This window comes from Anomaloglossus baeobatrachus, chromosome 1 (assembly GCF_048569485.1).
Source record: "Anomaloglossus baeobatrachus isolate aAnoBae1 chromosome 1, aAnoBae1.hap1, whole genome shotgun sequence".
Taxonomy (NCBI): Eukaryota; Metazoa; Chordata; class Amphibia; order Anura; family Aromobatidae; genus Anomaloglossus; species Anomaloglossus baeobatrachus.
In genome coordinates, this window is record NC_134353.1 from 179,933,377 (window position 1) to 179,960,180 (window position 26,804).

At 45.8% G+C, this 26,804-nt stretch overlaps 1 protein-coding gene across 2 annotated transcripts in view; it reads right to left on the bottom strand.

Moving 5' to 3' along the window:
- The window catches only part of PALLD (palladin, cytoskeletal associated protein), a 551,568-nt gene that overhangs the window by 128,457 nt on the left and 396,307 nt on the right, over positions 1 to 26,804 (bottom strand). Inside the window, exon 1 of one of the 2 annotated variants that reach the window (XM_075347263.1) lies at positions 9,082 to 9,175. The exons of the other annotated variant lie outside the window; for it this stretch is intronic. The gene's annotated coding sequence lies outside the window, so the exon portion shown is untranslated. Of the gene's footprint in view, positions 1 to 9,081; positions 9,176 to 26,804 lie in introns of those variants that run through there. 2 annotated transcript variants of the gene reach the window in all.

Below are 26,804 nucleotides of genomic sequence, written 5' to 3' on the forward strand. Positions count from 1 at the left end.
GCTTCTAGTAAGTGTAGCAGCATATGAGCAAAGCCTTAGGCTATGTGCCCACGCTGCGGATTTTGCCGCGGATTTTCCGAAAATTTGCAGCAGCGGCACTTCCAAGCCATTTCAATGGCATTTTGGAAATGCTGTGTCCATGCTGCGGATTTTTCCGCGGCGGATTTTGATCTGAAAAAATCTGCAGCATGTCAATTATTTGGTGCGGATTTTGGGTATAGAATGGGGAAAAAAAATCCGCATCAAAATCCACGGCAAATTCGCGGTAAATCCGCGGCAAAAATAAGGTGCGGATTTGCCGCGAAAGTCGCGGATTTTCATGCAGAAAAATCCGCAGGTACATTCTACCGTGGACACATAGCCTTAGCGTTACTTTGATGGAAACTATTTAATTGGCGAGTACTTTCATTGGAACAATTGGAAACTCTAAACTATGAGATGCAGTAGCGTTCTTTATTTCTACCACGTCTTATCCATAAGGCAAAGGGGTATGGAGGGAGCTGTTTGGGAGAAGCGGTATAAAGGGGAGTCATATGGAGTGAGCAGTATGGAAGGAGCCATACTGATGGACCTGTATAGAGTGAATAGTTTGGGGGGAGCCTGTATGGAGGGAGTGATATGGAGGGACCTGTATGGAAGATGCCATGTGCTGGGAGCTGTATGGAGGTAGCTGTATCTTGGGAACTGTAGGAGGGAGCCATATGAAGTGTTCAGTATGGAGTGAGTCGCATGGAAGGAGCCAAAAGGAGTGAGTCGCATGGAAGGAGCCAAAAGGAGTGAGCCGCATGGAAGGAGCCAAAAGGAGTGAGCCGCATGGAAGGAGCCAAAAGGAGTGAGCCGCATGGAAGGAGCCAAAAGGAGTGAGCCGCATGGAAGGAGCCAAAAGGAGTGAGCCGCATGGAAGGAGCCAAAAGGAGTGAGCCGCATGGAAGGAGCCAAAAGGAGTGAGCCGCATGGAAGGAGCCAAAAGGAGTGAGCCGCATGGAAGGAGCCAAAAGGAGTGAGTCGCATGGAAGGAGCCAAAAGGAGTGAGCCGCATGGAAGGAGACGCATGGAGGCACAATAAGTTCTTGTCAAGGAACTTTGATATTTGTAAAATTGTTTTTTTCCCCCCTGATTTATATAGGCAACTGATTCTCTTATTATTATTAGTATGAGCATAACTTTATTGTGTCAGTTTACTACGCACTTCGAGGTGGTACTAAGTTAGGCATAATAATGTCAGGCATTAGTGTATTTGTACCTGAAGAAAAGCTTGGTCAAAGTTTAAGAATAAACATTATATATCTTCTTTAATAATAAGTAATTCTCACTTTACCATACAGTGAAAGTCATAAAGACCTTGTGCTAAATAATGTGGAGCCATGGACACTTCTTGTATTGCCATATAGTATTATAGGGATATGTCTAACGGAGCAAGGCATGTTTATCCTCATAAATCTAATAGAATAACGTCTATAGCGCTCATATAGAAAATCCCATTTTGTTCAGGCAAAATCTCTTTGGTGTGGCATTATACAGTCAGGGCCAGAAATATTTGGACAGTGACACAAGTTTTGTTATTTTAGCTGTTTACAAAAACATGTTCAGAAATACAATTATATATATAATATGGGCTGAAAGTGCACACTCCCAGCTGCAATATGAGAGTTTTCACATCTAAATCGGAGAAAGGGTTTAGGAATCATAGCTCTGTAATGCATAGCCTCCTCTTTTTCAAGGGACCAAAAGTAATTGGACAAGGGACTCTAAGGGCTGCAATTAACTCTGAAGGCGTCTCCCTCGTTAACCTGTAATCAATGAAGTAGTTAAAAGGTCTGGGGTTGATTACAGGTGTGTGGTTTTGCATTTGGAAGCTGTTGCTGTGACCAGACAACATGCGGTCTAAGGAACTCTCAATTGAGGTGAAGCAGAACATCCTGAGGCTGAAAAAAAAAGAAAAAATCCATCAGAGAGATAGCAGACATGCTTGGAGTAGCAAAATCAACAGTCGGGTACATTCTGAGAAAAAAGGAATTGACTGGTGAGCTTGGGAACTCAAAAAGGCCTGGGCGTCCACGGATGACAACAGTGGTGGATGATCGCCGCATACTTTCTTTGGTGAAGAAGAACCCGTTCACAACATCAACTGAAGTCCAGAACACTCTCAGTGAAGTAGGTGTATCCGTCTCTAAGTCAACAGTAAAGAGAAGACTCCATGAAAGTAAATACAAAGGGTTCACATCTAGATGCAAACCATTCATCAATTCCAAAAATAGACAGGCCAGAGTTAAATTTGCTGAAAAACACCTCATGAAGCCAGCTGAGTTCTGGAAAAGTATTCTATGGACAGATGAGACAAAGATCAACCTGTACCAGAATGATGGGAAGAAAAAAGTTTGGAGAAGAAAGGGAACGGCACATGATCCAAGGCACACCACATCCTCTGTAAAACATGGTGGAGGCAACGTGATGGCATGGGCATGCATGGCTTTCAATGGCACTGGGTCACTTGTGTTTATTGATGACATAACAGCAGACAAGAGTAGCCGGATGAATTCTGAAGTGTACCGGGATATACTTTCAGCCCAGATTCAGCCAAATGCCGCAAAGTTGATCGGACGGCGCTTCATAGTACAGATGGACAATGACCCCAAGCATACAGCCAAAGCTACCCAGGAGTTCATGAGTGCAAAAAAGTGGAACATTCTGCAATGGCCAAGTCAATCACCAGATCTTAACCCAATTGAGCATGCATTTCACTTGCTCAAATCCAGACTTGAGACGGAAAGACCCACAAACAAGCAAGACCTGAAGGCTGCGGCTGTAAAGGCCTGGCAAAGCATTAAGAAGGAGGAAACCCAGCGTTTGGTGATGTCCATGGGTTCCAGACTTAAGGCAGTGATTGCCTCCAAAGGATTCGCAACAAAATATTGAAAATAAAAATATTTTGTTTGGGTTTGGTTTATTTGTCCAATTACTTTTGACCTCCTAAAATGTGGAGTGTTTGTAAAGAAATGTGTACAATTCCTACAATTTCTATCAGATATTTTTGTTCAAACCTTCAAATTAAACGTTACAATCTGCACTTGAATTCTGTTGTAGAGGTTTCATTTCAAATCCAATGTGGTGGCATGCAGAGCCCAACTCGCGAAAATTGTGTCACTGTCAAAATATTTCTGGACCTAACTGTATATATTCACCTTGGAGGTTGCAGCTCTCTGTGGGCATGAGCCTAAGGCTACTTTCACATTCGCGTTCAGCTCATTCCGTCACTATGGAGAATAGCGCAGTCCGTTAACGCACTGCGCTATTCTCCATAGACTTATATGGACGACACACTGTAACGCAAGTGTCTGCGTTGCATCCGCTGGACGACGCAGCGTCGTTATTTTGACGCTGCGTCGGGCGGATGGAACGCTGCATGTAACGTTTTTCTGCGCTTGGCGGAGTGTCAAAAAAACACAACCTGCAGGAATCCGTTTGGCATCCGTTGTTTTTATAATGGACGCCTATGGTGGCGGATTCCGTTAGAATGCGTCATTTGACGGATTCCGTTAGAATGTGTCATTTGACGGATTCCGTTAACGCATCCGTCTTTACACAACTGCGCATGCCCAGATGTATAAAGTCAAGGAAAAAAACCTATAACGGATTGCGTTATTTTGCACGATCCGTAGCATCCGTTGTGCCACTATATGCAACGCATCCGTTGCATGCGTCACACAACGCAATGCTACGGATCCCGTCCAACGCAAGTGTGAAACTAGCCTTAACCTTCGCCAGGCTGCATCATTTTACGTTAACAGCGACCCCTTATCTCGGAAGGGGGTGGAGATATTTTATTGAAATTTGGCCAATATATTCTGGACCAAAACTGCAGAGATGTCACGAAATTTCAGCCCTCTACGGCTTTTGGGAAAAAAAAATGTATTGCAATTTTAAAACGGAATAGTTACAATTGTACCTATTCAGCCGGACAAAGGTTAAAAATGAGACGCTACAGTGCACGATATCAGCAGGTAATTCTCTTCCCAGTCCAATAGCAATGGTCTGGTCTGCAGGGGAAGCACATGTCAAGCTTATTTATGACAGGAGTCGGGTATGGTGGTGACACACACCATGATGGCATAGGGATCACACAATGACCTGGTTTAACAAGCGGAGGCTAATCTGTAGAGTGTGATAGTCTGGACAGTGTGTGAGTCATCACACTGCATACACAATCATTATGTCATCAGTTTTGTGTCCCGGGATTGTCTGCATTGCTTGCACACTATGTGACTCACAGGCGGTGACTACCTCCATACATCTGAAGAAATGGAACAATGCAGATCCACAACAGAGAACTGAGAAGTCTGGGACCCGTTGGACTAATCTCCATCTACACAAATGTTTTCAGAGTGCCTATAGCAAGACATAGTTGTTACCAGAACAGTGTCCCCTTGGTGATATGATTACTCATGTCCAAGGCATTAGAAATCATAGAAACACCGACTGCAGCCATCGGTCACTCAGAATGCCTGGTCCTGTATTACTGTGCATACTCAGTGCATTGATCAATATAGAAAGGAATTAAGGAGCATATGTCACCAGATTCTACAAAACCAACTATACACAATTTAAATAGTTAATTTTTGGCCTGATGGGGCTGGTGTTCATATGTTAGAACTTCATGTGTGAATGCTTATATAACCTTTCAAAGTTTTCCTACCTAATATTACAATGAGTACTTCATGAGAAAATGCTCATTTTCATTTGAACATTATACAAGTCTTCACACATGGATTTTCAAGGTTACTACACCAACATCGTAGGGGAGGATAAGTTGTGCTCAGCTGCTATAATCCTGGTGCTCGGGAAAAAAAATAGTCAATCAAGAGGGGTAGTCCCGGCACACAGTGTATGAAAAAAATAGGGTAAGTCCAGGTATAATATGCTTGAACAAGATTTCTTTATTTTTCACCAAAATACTGTACTGCCCGCCCAACGTTGCGGCTCACGCAGGAGCCTTCACCAGGGGTCAAGAGTACCGAGGAAAATGGTTATGGTAAAAGATCATGTAGGTACATCAGGACTTAGTAGAGTCAGCTGAAGGGTTATTCCGGCAAGAGGAGATTGTTGCTAAATGTGAAGTAGACAAGGGAAGCGCCAATAAGGGGCTAGCATACAATGTGAAGGGGCTCACACGGTAGATTAGGGTACAGGATGATTGCAATGAGACACTGTCATATGTGTACTACAATTATTGATCATATGTAGTATGACAAATGAATTGTCAGGATGACGTCAGTGGTGCTAAGAGCACTAGGATAAGGGTGAGAGCACCAGGAGAAAACCTAAAGCGGCATGGTAGTATGGTCACTACGTGGAGGGAGCCCCTCATCCTGACAATTCATTTGTCATACTACATATGATCAATAATTGTAGTACACATATGACAGTGTCTCATTGCAATCATCCTGTACCCTAATCTACCGTGTGAGCCCCTTCACATTGTATGCTAGCCCCTTATTGGCGCTTCCCTTGTCTACTTCACATTTAGCAACAATCTCCTCTTGCCGGAATAACCCTTCAGCTGACTCTACTAAGTCCTGATGTACCTACATGATCTTTTACCATAACCATTTTCCTCGGTACTCTTGACCCCTGTTGAAGGCTCCTGCGTGAGCCGCAACGTTGGGCGGGCAGTACAGTATTTTGGTGAAAAATAAAGAAATCTTGTTCAAGCATATTATACCTGGACTTACCCTATTTTTTTCATACACTGTGTGCCGGGACTACCCCTCTTGATTTACTACACCAACATCATCAGGTCTAAGACATATGGAATAGTATTTGTTGACAGCATTGTGAAATCTGGCCACAGATCTGCTTTAAGAGGCACACAGTAGAAAGCAACCTGTCAATGGGTGGGAAATAATAGGCAGCAAGCGAATAGTGAGTTCTAGAAGTTCAAAGCAGAAAAAATGCGCAAAAGTAACTCTCTATGTAAGTTTCACAACAAACGGGATGATGGGCACTTCTGGCTAAGTAATGGACCTGTACATCTGCCCCACTTAGTAAATTAAAGGACTGAAGGCAGCTGCTGATGTCTTGGTGCCAAATAACTAAAATGTCTTGTAGACTGCAAGACTTGGTGGGTCGGAGAGGTTGGACAGCCCAACTGGGGCCTACACAGTATCAGGCAGTTGGTGTTATGTCAAGGATGATCACCCTGAGAGCAGACAGTATTCTGGCCTTAAAGGGGGTGTTACACAAGATATTGCTAGCGATATCGCTGGTGAAAGCACCCGCCCCCGTCAGTTGTGCGTCACGGGAAAATCGTTGCCCGTGGTGCACAAAATCGTTTGGAGCAGTCACACATACTTACCTGCTTAGCGACGTCGCTGTTGCCGGCGAACCGCCTCCTTTCTAAGGGGGCGGTTCATGCGGCGTCACTAAGAGGCCGCCCAATAGAAGCAGAGGGGCGGAGATGAGCGGGACGTAACATCCCGCCCACCTCCTTTCTTCCACATTGCCAGCGGCCGCAGGCAAGCTGCAGTTCGTCATTCCCGAGGTGTCACACGTAGTGATGTGTGCTGCCTCGGGAACGACGAACAACCTGCGTGCTCAACAATCAACGATTTTTTAAAAAGGAACGACATGTCAACAATGGACGATAAGGTGAGTATTTTACATCGTTAACGGTCGTTCCTTACTGTCACACGCAACGACGTCGCTAACGATGCCGGATGTGCGTCACGGAATCCGTGATCTCAGCAATATATCATTAGATACATCGCTGCGTGTGACGGGTCCTTAAGACTAGAGACGGGACAATCCATTTGGAGGACCCAGTCCATTGACCAGGCAAGTAATCTGGGATCGCTGGACGGGAGGCCTGAATGTCTCCTTACTACCCGGCTCTTCTATCATCCATACATTTTATATAGGTCAAATACAATATTATACGTCAGCCAATGTATTAAGGGACAGATGGGCTCACCAACGTGTGCACTGCAACCTACAGCTTACACCAATTCCTCAAGGCTTCAGTTTAGCAATAAGTGGCAAAGACATGACGCACTATTCTCCACAAAACCAGAAACACATACACTTAGAAAGTCTTTCATTGACAGCAATTTTCTCATAATCCCCCACCCCTAATTAAATATGGTACCCCTTAAAGTCATAGATCAGGTATAAGCCCCCAGTTTAGCATGCTGTCTAAGCACAGGCTGGTCGCCTTCCAAAATCCAACCCTTCAAGTCTTCTCTCCAAGTTTCTGTAAACACATCATTAGAAGGCCGTCTCCTTCATTTTCCTTCCCAGCGTTCCTTAAGAATACATTCCTTTTGCCAGGAAACTTTCAGTATTTTTGTCTGCAAAACCCAATTTTAAACAAATGTTCCTAGCCACAGCGTGAACCTGAGCTGCCCCAGGCCGGTCTCCAGTCTGTGTGCCTCCAAGCATGTATTAACCAGCTCCGGGGGCAGAGGCGGCACATGATATTATGCCTCCATACTGGATCAACTGAACACGCCAGTCTGTATGTATACTGCCCACCGCACCTAGAAAACATGCAGAACACCAGATACTTACCAGGCAGCTACCATATCATATATGATCCAGACTATAGAAACGGTTTTGTATTTACCCACATGGGTTTAGTATGAATGGTACATTCTACACAGAATTAAACAGGTATTAGAACCATGGAGGGGGTTAACATTTTTAAGCATTATATTATATATATTATATATATATATATATATATATATATATATATATATATATACACACACACATGTTTATTTTTTTAGAAAAGACCCAGCAGATATGCTTTCTCACACCTGTAGCTGATGATATCTCTGCGCTCCACTGTCATCTGCTACAGTATATGAGGAAAGCCTTATCTGCAGCGCCTCCTCAGGGATAACAGAGTATTACAGGATGTAAATGCATGAATTGTCTTAAAGGAGTCAAACAGCTTTGGAGACAACAATGTTTTTTTATTTCAAGGGAATCTGTCACCAGGTTTTTGCTCCCCCATCTGAGAGCAGCATAATGTAGGGACAGACACCCTGATTCCAGCAATGTGTCACTTTCTGAGCTGTTTGCTGTCATTTTGATAAAATCAAATGTTTTCTTTGCTACAGATTTAGCAGTTATACAAAGCTCATGAATATGCTGGACTACCTGCCTAGTAGTCCTCTAATGATAATCTACTGCTGATTAACCTGTGATTTTATCAAAACTAAACTAAGCAGCCCAGTAAGTGACATCACTGGAATCAGGATCTCTGGCCCTACGTTATGCCTCTCTCAAATTAGGTGGCAAAAACCTAGTGACAGATTCCCTTTAAGTGCATGAAAAATTTTTGCAATTGGGTCTGATTACAAAATTTACACCGTTTGGCTTTTACTGGCTTTGTTTCCCTGCACAATCAACTTTGATGTGGTCACAAATCAGCTGAAAGTGGCTCAGAAAGACAGATAAACTCTTGTCAAGTCAGTTACAATCAGCTTACTGACGGATTCTCAGTTAAATCATGTTGCAGTCAGCAATAGACAGTGCAAGACAATGGTGATGGAGGGCGAACCGTGCAAACATTTCAATGAAACCTGACTGGAAAAATTATTGTAACACTAATTATATATATATATATATATATATATATATATATATATATATATATATATATATATATTAGAGATACATACATACATACATACATACACACACACTGTATGCCTACATATACACACACTCACATACACACAAGTATATACTGTATGCCCACATATATGTACATACACACCTATTTGAGGTATATAAGGTATCTAGGTGTACACATACTGTTTGACCACATATCTATGTACACAGGTGTCTAGGTGTACACAATGTATGCACACCTTTAAATATACAGAGGTAGAAGTGTGCAGTCTATGTGTATACCTAGACACAGTATATACCTTCCTCTATCTTGCTCTCTCAACATATATACTTCTATATGTAAGCATAGATATATGTCATGCATGGTATGACCGGTGCTGAGAGCAGCTGATGGAGCTCGCACAGCAGTAGCGGTGTTGGCTGAGGACAGTCCAGGCTTCTTACCTCCTTGTGTGGCTCCTGCAGCAGGTAAGGACCGTGCAGCTCAGAGCAGGAGAAGCAGCTTCATGACTCCGAAGTTCTCCAGAAAGAAGCCGTGTCCAGCTGCACTTTCACAATAAGAGTCCTCCCCCTGCCTGTGTAGGAGGCGTAGCTGCCCTCCATGCCGGCTCCCCTTCCCCAGTGCAGTGTGCTGTGGGGCCATTACCGCTTACGTTGTAAGGCTCAGCACCGCTTATACAGCATGTAGTGGGGCTCAGCATCGCTTATACAGCATGTTGTGGGGCCAGCACCGCTTATACAGCACGTAGTGGGGCTCAGCACCGCTTATACAGCATGTAGTGGGGCTCAGCACCGCTTATACAGCATGTAGTGGGGCTCAGCATCGCTTATACAGCATGTTGTGGGGCCAGCACCGCTTATACAGCATGTAGTGGGGCTCAGCACCGCTTATACAGCATGTTGTGGGGCTCAGCACCGCTTATACAGCATGTTGTGGGGCCAGCACCGCTTATACAGCATGTAGTGGGGCTCAGCATCGCTTATACAGCATGTTGTGGGGCCAGCACCGCTTATACAGCATGTAGTGGGGCTCAGCACCGCTTATACAGCATGTTGTGGGGCTCAGCACCGCTTATACAGCATGTTGTGGGGCCAGCACCGCTTATACAGCATGTAGTGGGGCTCAGCACCGCTTATACAGCATGTAGTGGGGCTCAGCACCGCTTATACAGCATGTAGTGGGGCTCAGCATCGCTTATACAGCATGTTGTGGGGCTCAGCACCGCTTATACAGCACGTTGTGGGGCTCAGCACCGCTTATACAATATGTTGTGGGGCTCAGCACCGCTTATACAGCATGTAGTGGGGCTCAGCATCGCTTATACAGCACGTTGTGGAGCTCAGCATCGCTTATACAATATGTTGTGGGGCTCAGCACCGCTTATACAGCATGTTGTGGGGCTCAGCATCGCTTATACAGCATGTTGTGGGGCTCAGCACCGCTTATACAGCATGTTGTGGGGCTCAGCATCGCTTATACAGCACGTTGTGGGGCTCAGCATCGCTTATACAGCACGTTGTGGGGCTCAGCACCACTTATACAATATGTTGTGGGGCTCAGCACCGCTTATACAGCATGTTGTGGGGCTCAGCACCGCTTATACAGCATGTTGTGGGGCTCAGCACCGCTTATACAGCATGTTGTGGGGCTCAGCATCGCTTATACAGCATGTTGTGGGGCTCAGCATCGCTTATACAGCATGTTGTGGGGCTCAGCATCGCTTATACAGCATGTTGTGGGGCTCAGCATCGCTTATACAGCATGTTGTGGGGCTCAGCATCGCTTATACAGCATGTTGTGGGGCTCAGCATCGCTTATACAGCATGTAGTGGGGCTCAGCACCGCTTATACAGCATGTTGTGGGGCTCAGCACCGCTTATACAGCACGTTGTGGGGCTCAGCACCGCTTATACAATATGTTGTGGGGCTCAGCACCGCTTATACAGCATGTAGTGGGGCTCAGCATCGCTTATACAGCACGTTGTGGGGCTCAGCATCGCTTATACAATATGTTGTGGGGCTCAGCACCGCTTATACAGCATGTTGTGGGGCTCAGCATCGCTTATACAGCATGTAGTGGGGCTCAGCACCGCTTATACAGCATGTTGTGGGGCTCAGCACCGCTTATACAGCACGTTGTGGGGCTCAGCACCGCTTATACAATATGTTGTGGGGCTCAGCACCGCTTATACAGCATGTAGTGGGGCTCAGCATCGCTTATACAGCATGTTGTGGGGCTCAGCATCGCTTATACAATATGTTGTGGGGCTCAGCACCGCTTATACAGCATGTTGTGGGGCTCAGCATCGCTTATACAGCATGTTGTGGGGCTCAGCACCGCTTATACAATATGTTGTGGGGCTCAGCACCGCTTATACAGCATGTTGTGGGGCTCAGCATCGCTTATACAGCATGTTGTGGGGCTCAGCACCGCTTATACAGCATGTTGTGGGGCTCAGCATCGCTTATACAGCACGTTGTGGGGCTCAGCACCGCTTATACAATATGTTGTGGGGCTCAGCACCGCTTATACAATATGTTGTGGGGCTCAGCATCGCTTATACAGCATGTTGTGGGGCTCAGCACCGCTTATACAGCACGTTGTGGGGCTCAGCATCGCTTATACAGCATGTTGTGGGGCTCAGCACCGCTTATACAATATGTTGTGGGGCTCAGCACCGCTTATACAGCATGTTGTGGGGCTCAGCACCGCTTATACAGCATGTAGTGGGGCTCAGCACCGCTTATACAGCATGTAGTGGGGCTCAGCACCGCTTATACAGCATGTTGTGGGGCCAGCACCGCTTATACAGCATGTAGTGGGGCTCAGCACCGCTTATACAGCATGTAGTGGGGCTCAGCATCGCTTATACAGCATGTTGTGGGGCCAGCACCGCTTATACAGCATGTAGTGGGGCTCAGCACCGCTTATACAGCATGTTGTGGGGCTCAGCACCGCTTATACAGCATGTTGTGGGGCCAGCACCGCTTATACAGCATGTAGTGGGGCTCAGCATCGCTTATACAGCATGTTGTGGGGCCAGCACCGCTTATACAGCATGTAGTGGGGCTCAGCACCGCTTATACAGCATGTTGTGGGGCTCAGCACCGCTTATACAGCATGTTGTGGGGCCAGCACCGCTTATACAGCATGTAGTGGGGCTCAGCACCGCTTATACAGCATGTAGTGGGGCTCAGCACCGCTTATACAGCATGTAGTGGGGCTCAGCATCGCTTATACAGCATGTTGTGGGGCTCAGCACCGCTTATACAGCATGTTGTGGGGCCAGCACCGCTTATACAGCACGTTGTGGGGCTCAGCACCGCTTATACAATATGTTGTGGGGCTCAGCACCGCTTATACAGCATGTAGTGGGGCTCAGCATCGCTTATACAGCACGTTGTGGAGCTCAGCATCGCTTATACAATATGTTGTGGGGCTCAGCACCGCTTATACAGCATGTTGTGGGGCTCAGCATCGCTTATACAGCATGTTGTGGGGCTCAGCACCGCTTATACAGCATGTTGTGGGGCTCAGCATCGCTTATACAGCACGTTGTGGGGCTCAGCATCGCTTATACAGCACGTTGTGGGGCTCAGCACCGCTTATACAATATGTTGTGGGGCTCAGCACCACTTATACAATATGTTGTGGGGCTCAGCACCGCTTATACAGCATGTTGTGGGGCTCAGCACCGCTTATACAGCATGTTGTGGGGCTCAGCATCGCTTATACAGCATGTTGTGGGGCTCAGCATCGCTTATACAGCATGTTGTGGGGCTCAGCATCGCTTATACAGCATGTTGTGGGGCTCAGCATCGCTTATACAGCATGTTGTGGGGCTCAGCATCGCTTATACAGCATGTTGTGGGGCTCAGCATCGCTTATACAGCATGTAGTGGGGCTCAGCACCGCTTATACAGCATGTTGTGGGGCTCAGCACCGCTTATACAGCACGTTGTGGGGCTCAGCACCGCTTATACAATATGTTGTGGGGCTCAGCACCGCTTATACAGCATGTAGTGGGGCTCAGCATCGCTTATACAGCACGTTGTGGGGCTCAGCATCGCTTATACAATATGTTGTGGGGCTCAGCACCGCTTATACAGCATGTTGTGGGGCTCAGCATCGCTTATACAGCATGTAGTGGGGCTCAGCACCGCTTATACAGCATGTTGTGGGGCTCAGCACCGCTTATACAGCACGTTGTGGGGCTCAGCACCGCTTATACAATATGTTGTGGGGCTCAGCACCGCTTATACAGCATGTAGTGGGGCTCAGCATCGCTTATACAGCATGTTGTGGGGCTCAGCATCGCTTATACAATATGTTGTGGGGCTCAGCACCGCTTATACAGCATGTTGTGGGGCTCAGCATCGCTTATACAGCATGTTGTGGGGCTCAGCACCGCTTATACAATATGTTGTGGGGCTCAGCACCGCTTATACAGCATGTTGTGGGGCTCAGCATCGCTTATACAGCATGTTGTGGGGCTCAGCACCGCTTATACAGCATGTTGTGGGGCTCAGCATCGCTTATACAGCACGTTGTGGGGCTCAGCACCGCTTATACAATATGTTGTGGGGCTCAGCACCGCTTATACAATATGTTGTGGGGCTCAGCATCGCTTATACAGCATGTTGTGGGGCTCAGCACCGCTTATACAGCACGTTGTGGGGCTCAGCATCGCTTATACAGCATGTTGTGGGGCTCAGCACCGCTTATACAATATGTTGTGGGGCTCAGCACCGCTTATACAATATGTTGTGGGGCTCAGCACCGCTTATACAGCATGTTGTGGGGCTCAGCATCGCTTATACAGCATGTTGTGGGGCTCAGCATCGCTTATACAGCATGTTGTGGGGCTCAGCATCGCTTATACAGCATGTTGTGGGGCTCAGCATCGCTTATACAGCATGTTGTGGGGCTCAGCATCGCTTATACAGCATGTTGTGGGGCTCAGCATCGCTTATACAGCATGTTGTGGGGCTCAGCATCGCTTATACAGCATGTTGTGGGGCTCAGCACCGCTTATACAGCATGTTGTGGGGCTCAGCACCGCTTATACAGCATGTTGTGGGGCTCAGCACCGCTTATACAGCATGTTGTGGGGCTCAGCACCGCTTATACAGCACGTTGTGGGGCTCAGCACCGCTTATACAGCACGTTGTGGGGCTCAGCACCGCTTATACAGCACGTTGTGGGGCTCAGCACCGCTTATACAGCACGTTGTGGGGCTCAGCACCGCTTATACAGCACGTTGTAAGGCTCAGCACCGCTTATACAGTACATTGTGGGGCTCAGCACCGCTTATACAGCACGTTGTGGGGCTCAGCACCGCTTATACAGCACGTTGTGGGGCTCAGCACCGCTTATACAGCATGTGGGCTAGTCTAGGTGGCACCCTGGATATACCTGGAGGGTCTTCTCACCCAGCTGTAACACCCCCTGTACTTCTTTGATTGTTCCCCTTCTGTCATGGTGCAGCTTTGTATTTCCAGCGGTTTCTTACCTTCTGGTTATGTGAAAGTTGGGTGACATTAGTAATCCTTATTTCTGAAATGTCTTAACAACTGTATCCATGCTCACATATTCATCATTAGCTATTCCTTACAAAATGATGAATTCCATTATAAGTCAGTGAGGTCCACCGGCTGATGTTGGTTGTACTGCAGATTGGGCTGAGCACTGTGACCAGAACAGAGGTGTGAACAGGGATGTAAATTCTGTCTTATGTGGCCGCAGCACGGCTGCCAGTCAGTCCCTATCACTGCTCAGGAGTCTGGGCAAGCAGATCCCATGTGGATTCACATGTAGCATATATATATATATATATATATATATATATATATATATATATATTATATATATATATATAATCTATATCTATATCTGAAAAATTTGTTTGTTGGGTGAAATGGCTTAAACATCATTGTTCTTGGCGGATTGGTCTGTGTAAACAAAAGATGTAGGAACATTGACGGTCCATGCACACAGAGGTTAGGCCATGTGCACACATTGAGTATTTGGTGAGTTTACTACCTCAGTATTTGTAGCCAAAACCAGGGGTGGGTATAAATACAGAAGTGGTGCCCATGTTCCTATTATATTTTTCCTCTGATTTTGCTTTTGGTCATAAATACTGAGCTAAAAGTCACTTGACAGGTGCATGTGCTCTTAGGCTATGTGCCCACGCTGTGGAAAATGCGTGGATTTTGCCGCTGATTTCTTGCGGAAAAGCCGCGGATTTTCCAGAAATCTGCAGCACAGCTACTCCCCAGCCATTTCTATGGCATTTGGGAAATGCTGTGCCCACACTGCGGATTTTTCCGCTGCGGAAATCGTGCGGATTTTCGTGTGGAAAAATCTGCAGCATGTCAATTATTGTTGCGGATTTTCGTGCGGATTTTGCCTGTTCAAATGAATTAAAAAAAATTCCCAAAATCCGCGTCAAATCCGCATCACATCCGCACCTATGAAAAGGTGCGGATTCCGGGGGAAAGCTGCAGATTTTGATGCAGAAAAATCCACAGATACAGAGTCCCATGGGCACATAGCCTTAGGCTCCTTTCACATTGCGTTTTTCTCTACGTCCACAGGTCCCGTCGGAGGATTCGTCCGAACCGCCCCGTCCCCCACTCTGCAAAGTGTGTTCCGGATGCATGCGTCCAACGGGAGCCATTCACTGTAATGGAGCGCACTGTGTTAGCGTGTGCTCTGTTTTGTGCCATTTTTGCACATATACGTTTTCTGCAGACGGACACCCGAACGTGATTATGTGCACATAAGACTTGCGGTCGCCCCCTTTAAACAGTCTATTGGAAGACCACTAAACAGCTGATCGGCAGTCATTTAGCGGCCGCCATTGACCAGTGTAGCGCGCCCAAAGTATGTCCTGACAGTACGCAGCCACAGCTGGCGATATCACTCCCCCTATTTCTATATAAGTGAATTTAGGGAATTTTAGGACAAGATGCAGTTTTAATAAAGTATCAGTCTGGAGGGAATTTGAAGTATTCTGTATATAACGATTTACTAGATTGTTACTAACAGGACGGCATTAATCATCGCAGCAATCCAAGTCCACAGCAGGGAAGCTGGGGGAATTTCCAGGCATTAGTCCTGCAGAGGTCAAGAGAATATAGACAGCGATATAGCTCTGCCTGTTACTATCCGACACCCCACATCTAAAGGAAGCACCGCTAGTGATACAGTCACAGTAAATCACAAAAATAAGTACACCCCTCACATTTTTATAAATATTTGATATCTTTTCATGGGACAACACTGAAGATAGGACCCTTTCATACAATGTAAAGTAGTCAGTGTGCAGCTTGTATAACAGAGTAAATTTGGTGTGCCCTCTACATAACTCCACACACAACCATTAGGCCATGTGCGCAGGTGTGCATTTTTTATGCGTTCTAGCAGAGGTGTATCTAGGCTTTCTGGCACCTTGGGCAAGAATCCTGTTTGGTGCCCCACGGTTTGGGTGGTCGTCATGTGACCGCTCATTCATATATGATTGGCATATTTAGTCAGGTGCAGACGAGCTGCTCTTCATAACTTTCAATCTTCACTGAAAAACAGAAGTAGAAAGAAAATAGAATTGTCACATGACTAAATATGAGACTTGTATATGAGTGGAGCGGCCATGTGATGACGGCAGGAAACCGTGAGCAGAGCTGAATCCTGACAGCGAGTATATTATACGCTGTTAGAATTGGGCTACACTGCTTAATTTTAATTTTTTATGATGAAAGTCTATAGTGTCTCTTGGTGACTGCAGATATCTGAATTCTCACAACGCATGCTCTGCACACTTTTAGGATTCTCCCATGCCAGTGGCAAGAGTGGAGGGTCATGTGAGCATAAGTAAGCTGGTTACTGCACATCCGCCTCATTGATTAGCATGGGAGCAGATGTGCAGTGCCAGCCGCGGCCACTATCATAAGGCTGGTTTCAGACGTCCATGGTTTAGGTACGTGTGACATCTGTTTTTAACACGGATGCCACATGTATCCATGCTATTATTTGCTGTTACTCACACGGCCGTGTTTTCACACGGACCGTGTGACCTCTCACACACACATGTCCGTTTTTTCTCCGGCAGCATGGGTGTCACACGCATCGCACACTGATGTGATCCATGTGACATCAGTGTGACACGTACCAGAGAAAACATGGGTCTTTTTAATGAAAAGATTTTCTATATTTACCTGTATCTATCGGTGCTGTCTCCGGCTCTGCTGCCTCCTGCTCCTGACCGCCGCTCATTATACTCACTGAATATTCAGTGCACTGAGAAGCTGGAAGCAGCAACATCGTGGGGACTTCAGTGTCTGGGACCGCATCGCTGGTTGAGTATACTGCAGAGTGTGTGTGTGTGTGTGTGTGTGTGTGTATTCAGTGTATACATGTGTGCGTATGTGCTCAGTGCATCTATGTGTGTCTGCTATGTGTGTTTACATATGTATGTGTATATGTGCTCAGTGTATACGTGTGTGTGTAGTGAGAACCTGTAAGGGACAGCATCGGGGACTCATCACCGTTCCCAATGAACTCTGATGGACCCGTGAAGCTGTAGCGCGGGGGTCATCGGGATATCATCAGCGTTCATTGGGAACTCCAATGACCTCCTGGATGTCACTGTGCTTGCAGAATGCTCACCTGTCCCCGCGATGCTGTCTTCTGCGGTGCTGTATCCAGCGCTGTCCCCGCGATGCTCCAGCTTCAAGGTCCTGAGTGCGGTGAATAATCGATGAATATAATGAGCGGGGGTCAGGAGCCGGAGACAGCAGGTAAATATGGAAAATGTTTTTATTTCACAGACCCGTGTTTTCTCCGGTACCTATCACGGAACCACACGTATGACACACATGTGACCATAACCATGCATGTGACTGGTACCTGATTAAACACGGACATGTGAAACCGGCCTAAGACAGAGCAGATCTGGAATTGAGCACTCTGGCCGTCTGCTGCTCTCATCAATATTTAAAGGGAACCTGTAATGCTGTAAGGTGCAATATTCTCCCCGGACCACGAGCAGTTCTGGGAGCATACTGCTAATCCCTGCCTAACCATCCCTGTATCTAGTAGCATAGATATAGAGATCTTTAGAAAAAGTATTTCTAAGGATGTTTTATCGTATGCGATGCTGCCATCGCTGCCTGACGCTGGATTTCGGCTCAGTGCGCATGCCCCCAGAGGTTCGGTCATGCGCACAATGAAGCCGGGTGTACAAGTTTTGGCTTCAAACGGAAGTAGTGCGCATGACAAAAACTCCAGGATCATGTGTACTGAGTCAAAATCCAGTCGGGCAGCGATGGCAGCAGAGAGGTGAATGAGATCATCCTCTGACACTGCGCATTCATTAGCATGATAGCACACCCACAGGGGCATACTAACACCCTTGGGACTAGTCCCCTCGCTCATTAGCATACAATAAAACATCTTTAGAAATACTTTTTCTAAAGATCTTTTTATCTATGCTAGTGTATACAGGGACGGTTAGGCAGGGATTAACAATATGCACCCAGAACTGCTCGTGGTCCTGGGTGCATTTAGCACCTGACAGGTTCCCTTTAAAACAGCCAATTGGCAAGGGTGCCAGGTGCCGGACCCTGGCAAATCAGACACACTGGCCATATACCGCACACAGCTCTGACACACTGGCTGTATACCGCACATAGCCATGTTATACTGACCGTATACCGCACACAGCCATGACACACTGACAGTATACCGCACACAGCTCTGACACACTGGCAGTATACAGCACACAGCTTCTACACACTGGCTGTAAACCGCATTGTACTCACACAATGGGCGTATACTGCACATAGTCTTGACACACTGGTCATATTGTATACCGCACATGACACACACTGACCATATACAGTATACATGCATTGGACATACTGTATACTGTAGACATCACTCACACATGCCGTACACAGCACTCACACCCTGTACACAGTCACACCTTGTATACAGAACTCACACACACGTGACACGCTGTATGCAGCACTCACGCTGTACGCAACACTCACACCCGGTATACAGCACTCACACACGCCGTACACAGCACTCACACCCGGCATACATCACTCACATACCGTATACAGCACTCACACATGGTATACAGCATTCACACATGCCGTACACAGCACTCACACACTGGGCATATACGGCACACATACACTGAACATTGAAGTCACTAATACATTAGATATATGGTGGTATATATTAGATATAAACACACTTAGCTCAGATATAAGTACCTGCTGCTTAGTTGCCCCTGTAAGATCAGGTGCAGCAGAAGTTCCTGACTGATGCTCCCTCGTCAAGATGGATGCAGCGGCTGAGCTCAAGGACTACAGCAGAAAACAGCTGGGCACTGACTTAATGTGTGGCCAATCAGCGCTGGCTTCGTTTTCGTCTTCTGTCTCCTGTGCGGTGCTAGACATGAACAGCTGAGCACAGAGGTCTGAGTGCACAGGACGGGAGGGTGGGAGGCTAAGCACATAGCACTATGCAGCCTCTTCAGTGCCGTGCAGGCCCCTCCCCCATCTCACTGCTTCCAACGGCAATCTGACAGGAGATCGTGCAGGGGGGAGGGGGAAGTCCTCCCCCCAGTGCTGTCTGTCGGCCGGCGCCCTGTGCCACTGCACAGGTCGCACAAAGCTACCGCTGGCCATGCAATTGATCACAGGGAGCCGCGCGCCACACTTTCTCTGACTCCGTCTGTCAGCTTTACTGCTAAACTCAAAGAATAGCTCCCACTACGGAGGGCGGTAAAACACAGCCTCCTGGGAGAATCTCAGAACGCTGCATCAGGCAGCCTTACAGCACCCCCCTGACAGCTGCACCCGGACAGATGCCCCGCCAGCCCCCCCAGATACGCCTCTGATTTTGGCAGCGTTTTAAACAGCAGTGTAAATGCATGCGTTGTGCGTCACCAGCAAAGTCTATGAGAATTAAGCAAATTCCATGCGCATGTTTTTTTGTTTTTTTTTAAATGCAGCGTTTTGGATGCCAAATATTTGACAATATCGATGCATTTAAAAAAGCAACATGTCACTTCTTTTGTGCGTCTTGGATGCATTTTCCACCCACTGTCTCTCAACTCTCGCGACTGTCAAAAATGCATCCAAAATGAATTCAAAATGCATCCCAAACGCACAATTTTGGATGCATTTTTTTTAACACACACGCAGTGTCAAAACGCTGCATTTTATTTGTCAACCAGAACGCACATGTGCGCACATATCCTTAATGTCTCAGCTGCTGACAAAGTGAGTACACCCCTAAGTGAAGTGAAAATGGACAAATTGCCCAAAATTAGCCAATTTCCTTTTGCAGTCATGTGACTCGTTAGTGTTACAAGGTGTCAGGTGTGAATGAGGAGCAGGTATGTTAAATTTAGTGATATAGTGCTCACACACTCGCTCATACTGGTTACAGGTTGTTCAACATGGCACCTCATGGCAAAGAATTTTCAAAGGATCGTTGCTCTACATAAAGTTGGCCTGGGCTATAAGAAGATTGCCAACACCCTGAAGCTGAGCTGCTGCACGGTGGCCAAGACCATACATTTTTTTTAAATAGACAGGTTCCACTCAGAACAGGCCTCACCATGGTTGACCAAAGAAGTTGAGTACATGTGCTAAGCGTCATATCGAGGAAGTTGTCTTTTAAAAATATACCTTTGAGCGCTGTGAGTATTGCTACAAAGGTTAAAGGGGTCAGGATGTCAATGCTCAGACCACACGCTGCACAATGTATCAAATTGGTCCACATGGCTGTCATTCCAGAAGGAAGCCTCTTCTAAAGATGATGCCCAAGAAAGCCCACAGTTTGCTGAAGACAAGCAGGCTAAGAATATGGATTACTGGAAGCATGTTTTGTGGTCTGATGAGTCTGAAATAAACTTATTTGGTTGACATGGTATAAAGCAACCAGGTGAGGCGTACAAAGACAAGTGTGTTGTAACGCCTGCCTGGAACCTCAGTCTCAGAATGGCTGTTACAGAAAGGCAAGAGGAAAGCCACTCACTAATCAGGATCCCGATAACCCCAAAACCCTTTAACCCCTATACAAGGATTTGGAATTACTACCAGGCCCCGGAGATCACTACCTGTGGTAGGCTGCAGTCCAGAGGACATTAGTCATCACGCAGGGTCAAACCAGGAGATGCTGAAAAGGCACAAAATTGGCAAACAAGAACGTGGTCAGAAAACCAGGCAGAGATCAAAACCAGAGATGGCAGTGAGGTACAAAAACGGCAGGCAGGATAGTAGTCAGAGAGCAGGCAAGGGTCAAAACACAGCGCTCAATGTACAGAACAGGGCAAGAGCCATAGACTAGAGTACTACAAAATTGATAGAGTACTGGCAGGGACCAGCAGACAGGAGGGGGAGTTAGATGTGTGTGGTGTTTTCCCATTGGCTGTAGCTGAAAGGTGGTAACTTTAGCTAGAAGACACACACTGCCACAGTCAGCCAGTGGTACTGCAGGTCCCAGGGAAACCCAGCTTAGTGGATGAGCGGAGCCTGCGCCCACCAGAGCCACTGTCATCGACTCCTCTCTCCTATCACTAGCACTGTTCACGGCGGGAACACTGTATCGCCTGGTGACCGAAGCAGAGGTCACAGGAGCGGACTCCGGTGGGGATGTGACAGGTCTCTTGTCTACAGTCAAGCATGGTGGTGGGAGTGTCATGGCTTGGGGCTGCATGAGAGCAGACTGCTGTGGTGAGCAACAGTTCTTTGCAGGAACCATGAATGCCAACATGTATTGTCACATACTGAAGCAGAACATGGTCCCCTCCCTTTGGAAACTGGATCGCAGAGCAGTATTCCAACATGATAACGACCCTAAGCACACCTACAAGATGACCACTGCCTTGCTAAACAAACTGAGGGTAAAGGTGCTGGACTGGCCAAGCATGTCTCCTGACCTAAACCCTATTGAGCATCTGAGGGGTGTCCTCAAAGGAAGGTGGAGGAATGCAAGGTCTCTAATATTCACTAGCTCTGTGATGTCATCATGGAGGATGGAAGAGGATCGCAGTGACTCCTGTGAAGCTCTAGTAAACTGATGTATGTAAAGCACTATGGAATTAATAGCACTATATAAGTAAAATATTATTATTATAACTCCAAACCCAATAAAGTTAAAGCAGTGTTTGAAAATAATGAAGGCCACACCAAATATTGACACTTTGGACACAATTTGTCCATTTTCACTTAGGGGTGTACTGACTTTTATTGCCAGAGATTTTGACATTAATGGCTGTGTGTTGCCTTATTAAGATGACACCCCAAATTTACACTGTTATACAAGCTGTACACTGACTACTTTACATTGCATCAAAGTGTCATATCTTCAGTGTTGGCCCATGAAAAGACATAATAAAAAATTTCCAAAAATGTGAAGGGTGTTCTCACTTTTGTAATATACTATATATTAGAGACGCAATTAGAGGATGAGTGAGGCGTGCAGCATGAACCATTCGGTATATTAAAGCATCCAATTAATTTGTCTACATTAAAAAGCAACACTGAGCCTTCGTGGACACGTTTCAGGCAGTAGCCTGTGATCCAGCACTTATCTCACCCCCTGTCTTCACCTCCCTGGGCTGCTGAAGATATTGGGAGATACCAAGTGTCAGAGCAGCCCAGGGTAGGTACCAGCCCATCTGGCACTTTTCAGCTGTCAGCTTGTGAGGCAGACTAATTATGATCAATTCCAAAACATCCACACCACCATCAGGAGCTCAGTGACCACTTCATTTCGTTTGGTCTGATTTCTGTGCCAGAAAAGAAAGTATCAGAGGAGGAAGAAGAATCTGCATAACAATCCAGTACTATATGACCCCTGTTGAGATGCGCTCATAGAAGCTATACATCTGTTACAAGTACGGTATATTACAATAGGTATTGTTTTGAAGAACTATGATATATGGCAAGGAAATGAAAAAGTAGTGCAAAACATGGAAGGCATGGTGACAGATTTCTTGTAAAATTGATACTTGCCTGCAGTGAAGTCTCTTCTTCACCCCATATTTCTCGATTTTGGGGAACAAGTGTATATCAGCATTTTCAATACAGCTTTTAATTTTCTATACAGATTACATAGGAGTAGCATAGAGATTGGCTCAGGGTCTCCAAGAGAACTCCCATGAAGTTGGTCAGTAAGTAAGTGCCCGGCTCTCATGACACAAAGGTTCATGTGAAACTATAGTGAAAGGCAAATTATGTGGAGGGTATTAATAGAATAGAATTTCCCTATAGTAGTAAAATCACCCTCCTACTGATAGATAAAAATAGAAATGTACTGAATGTTCCTTTACTACATTTACATGCCTTCAATAACCAATGATTTGTGTAGAATACAACAACGGAGAAAAGGAATGTGCAAAAAAAAGGGATCACCAAATAGATAACTGTACAAAAATATCTTTATTTGAACATAGACACAAGTACCACATACGATTAAAATCAATTAAAAAAGCAAACAGCTTACAAAAAACACACACTAAGGGTGCCAATGGTGTGACACCCAAAGGAGACCAAGGTAGATTGGGAATATACCTAATATAACAATACCAGCAACAAATGAACATAATGTAAAGCAGAAGTGACAAAACCAATACTACCTAAAGATGGACACACAGAGGGGTAGAGGCATGAAATGGAGGGGTGAGGTACCAGCCCCACGCGTATCGCTACAGGCAAAGTGTAGCTTCCTCAGGGGAAATGACATTTGTCACTTCTGCTTTACATTATGTTCATTTGTTACTGGTATTGTTATATTATGTATATTGCCAATCTACCTTGGTCTTGACTGTAGAGCTGTAGGGGGAAAAAGCGCAATAGGGTCTTACCCGGTATGAGGGTAGAGAGACAGAAAGAGGTACACTCACCTGGTAGGGTTGTGAAAGTCACAACTCCTTATGATCGCATGTGAGTGCCTTTTTGTGGTTTAGCAGCGGCCCCGGAATGCAGTATATAAAATATAGGTCAGGTAAAGAGAAAACCGGTTTAAATGCCGCGCTAAAAACCACTGATGGTGTAGATGAAAAAGATTTCCTTTATTTCATAATTCTACGCGTTTCAGAGACATCTCCGTCTCCTTCCTCAGGAAAATAAATCATCATCAATTGGCATTTAAACCGGTTTTCTCTTTACCTGACCTATATTTTGGTCTTGACTGTGACATGTCAACCTGATTTTGTATTGTCCATCTGTTATGCTGATGGTCCCAGTGTACGGACACTGTTTATATCTTTGGTGATATTACCTATTGTACTATTCCATTCCAGTGGGGTTTGGGCTTCTTGAGGGTGTGAGGTCTCCTTTGGGTGTCACACCATTGGCACCCTTAAGGGTACTTTACATGCTACAACATCGCTAGCGATCTCATTAGCGACGTGAAATTCTAGATCGCAAGTGCGATCTTTCGAGATCGCACATGCGTAAAATAACCTAGAATTTCACATTGCTAATGAGATCGCTAGCGATGTCGCAGCGTGTAAAGTAGCTTTTAGTGTGTGTTTTTTGTAAGCTGTTTGCTTTTTTAATTGATTTTAATTGTATGTGGTACTTGTGTCTATGTTCAAATAAAGATATTTTTGTGCATTTATCTATTTGATGATCCAACTTTTTTGCACATTCCTTTTCTCCGTTGTATCCTAGTCTTTTAATGTGCTAAGTGGCTTTGATCCCTCTGTTTATTGCATCCATTTATCTTTTGGTCCCCTCCCTTTCTTGCCATTTAAATGATTTGTGTAGAAACGCATGGCAGTGTGGTAAGTGTAACATGCTTCAGGCGTTCTATCCACAGTACTGACGGGCATGAGTGGGTGTCAGCGTTACACATTTATGTCCTATTTGTATCACAATCACAGCGCATGTTACTACTACAATCTTATGATGGGCCATCAATATTTAATCTGAGGGCTGTAGCCCTCTGGACTCGTACTCATGATCTCATGGAAGGTGACATAGCACTGCTATGGTGTAAGCATTAGTACCAGGCGCAGCCAATCATAAGGCCCATGTATACAATACGAAGGACCTGGCTTTTCAGCAGGGCTCTATAACCCATAACCCCTCGATAACCTTGCAAGAGAGTTTTGTTAGTTAATCTTTTAATTGCAGTATATCTCACCAATGTAACGCTGAGTTGTACTGAAGATGTCCCATCAATCAACCTAATCATATTCAACTATAACACCAGCAATATTGCCTTAACAGAAGCACCAAGAGACCGATCTGGTCAATTACTTCACATTAAGGCCCTGTGCGCATGCTGCGGTTTTTACCACGGTTTTGCTGCAGAAAATTATTATAGCCTTGCTGCAGTCCTTCCCCAGCAAAACATATGGTAAAAAAAAAAGCTGTGCTCACACTGCGATTTTTTTTTCACCAACAGGTTTTGCTGCATGTTTTCTGCAGCAAAAAGAATTGCATGTCACTTCTTTTCCATGGGTACCTGCGGTTTTTGTCATAGATAATGGTCAAAAACCGCAGAGAACAACCCGCGGAAAAACCGAGGCAAAACCGCATGCGGGTTTTCGGGTGCGGTTTGCTGCATTTTTTTTTACCACGGGTACGGTAATCTTTCAGGGGGTCCGGAATTTTCTTAAAAAAATTCCCTTTTCTAGTGCGCACAGGGCCTTAATACACATAGGAGTATAGGCGTTTACTCTACTGCTGATACAACTAGATACAGTGAACTGTGGATTTTATTAGTGGAAGTACTGAAACGTAGATTTTAAAGGTGTTGTCCACTACTAGGAAAACCCCTTCTCATGCTCCATGTTTGGCCCCATTAAAATAAAAAAGCTTATACTCCCCTCCCATGCTGACACCATTCCAGCAGTGTCGGTGCTTACATTCCCGATACTCACGTGAGGATGTTATGTCACATGACCACCAGGCCCAATCACAGCCAACTTCTCTCTCCCCACCTTCAGATGTGTAAGTAATTAACAGGAAGTTAGCGGCCATTCACAGCTCTCACTTCTCCTCTGAAGGTGACGGCAGTGCAGGGGAGTATAGGCTTTTTTATTTAAATGGAGCTAAACATAGGGAGTGAGGAAGGATTGTCCTAGTAGTGGACAACCCGTTTAAGGCCAGAATCACACTTGCGAGTGCCTCGCGTGAGTCTCTCATGGTATAACCCGGCTTGGCCGCACACTCTCCTGACAGGAGCGGGTCGGTTGCATGTATCTCTATGCAGCTCGTGCAGCCGTGCTGGTTGATTCAATGAGAGACTCACATGAGTTACACGCGAGGCACTTACAAGTGTGACTCCGGCCTAAGAATTTAACAGTAGGTGAAAGCGATTGTGTCCAATTTGTGAATAGGTTTCCTCTATGGACTCAATTTTCTTCTGATATTCTCATGTACTGGAAGGTCAGTTGGCTCCAAACTAAACTGAGCTGCCTATACATATACAATAGTAGATAGCGGAGCTTTTTCAGCCAACCTTCCCATACACATGCATTGTCTTAAGCAGTGACATAACACAAAGCTCATGGGTCCTAATGCAAGATCTCCTGTAAGTCCAAGAGCTATCAATAGAATTGGTCTTCCTATATTAGCCAAAGGAAGCCTTTTGGGCTATGATAAGTTTCAGAGCCCGGGTGCAACTACAACCCCTGCACCCACTATAGTCACGCCCGGGCTGTTTAGTCTTTTAGATAGCTTGAAAACTGGACAGTAAATATAATTCATCCCATCTGGACATTGTGGTCTTTCATCGAGGACCCATGGCGATGTAGTATGCTTTTTGCAAGAGTGTCAAACATGGGTTCCCCCGCTAACAGGGCATATGGACAGGAGAGGTATTAATCAGATAACCATGGTCATGCTTAGTTATCGGAGACCACTGACCTCCCAAAGTCCAGACTTCTAAAACAGGTAGAATAGGATTGGTCATTATTTTTGGATAATGGGGTGCTAGAGTTGTGTGGTACTTCTCATATTGACATGACATGCACTGCTAGGTCATCCAGATATGCACACCTACAAGAACATGGCTGTCAGACGAGTGATCACTCCGCTAACCACAATCTTATTCGCATGGCCAGTATAAAAACACAATACAGATAATAGCTAAATACTCACATCACACAAGTCTGCAATACAT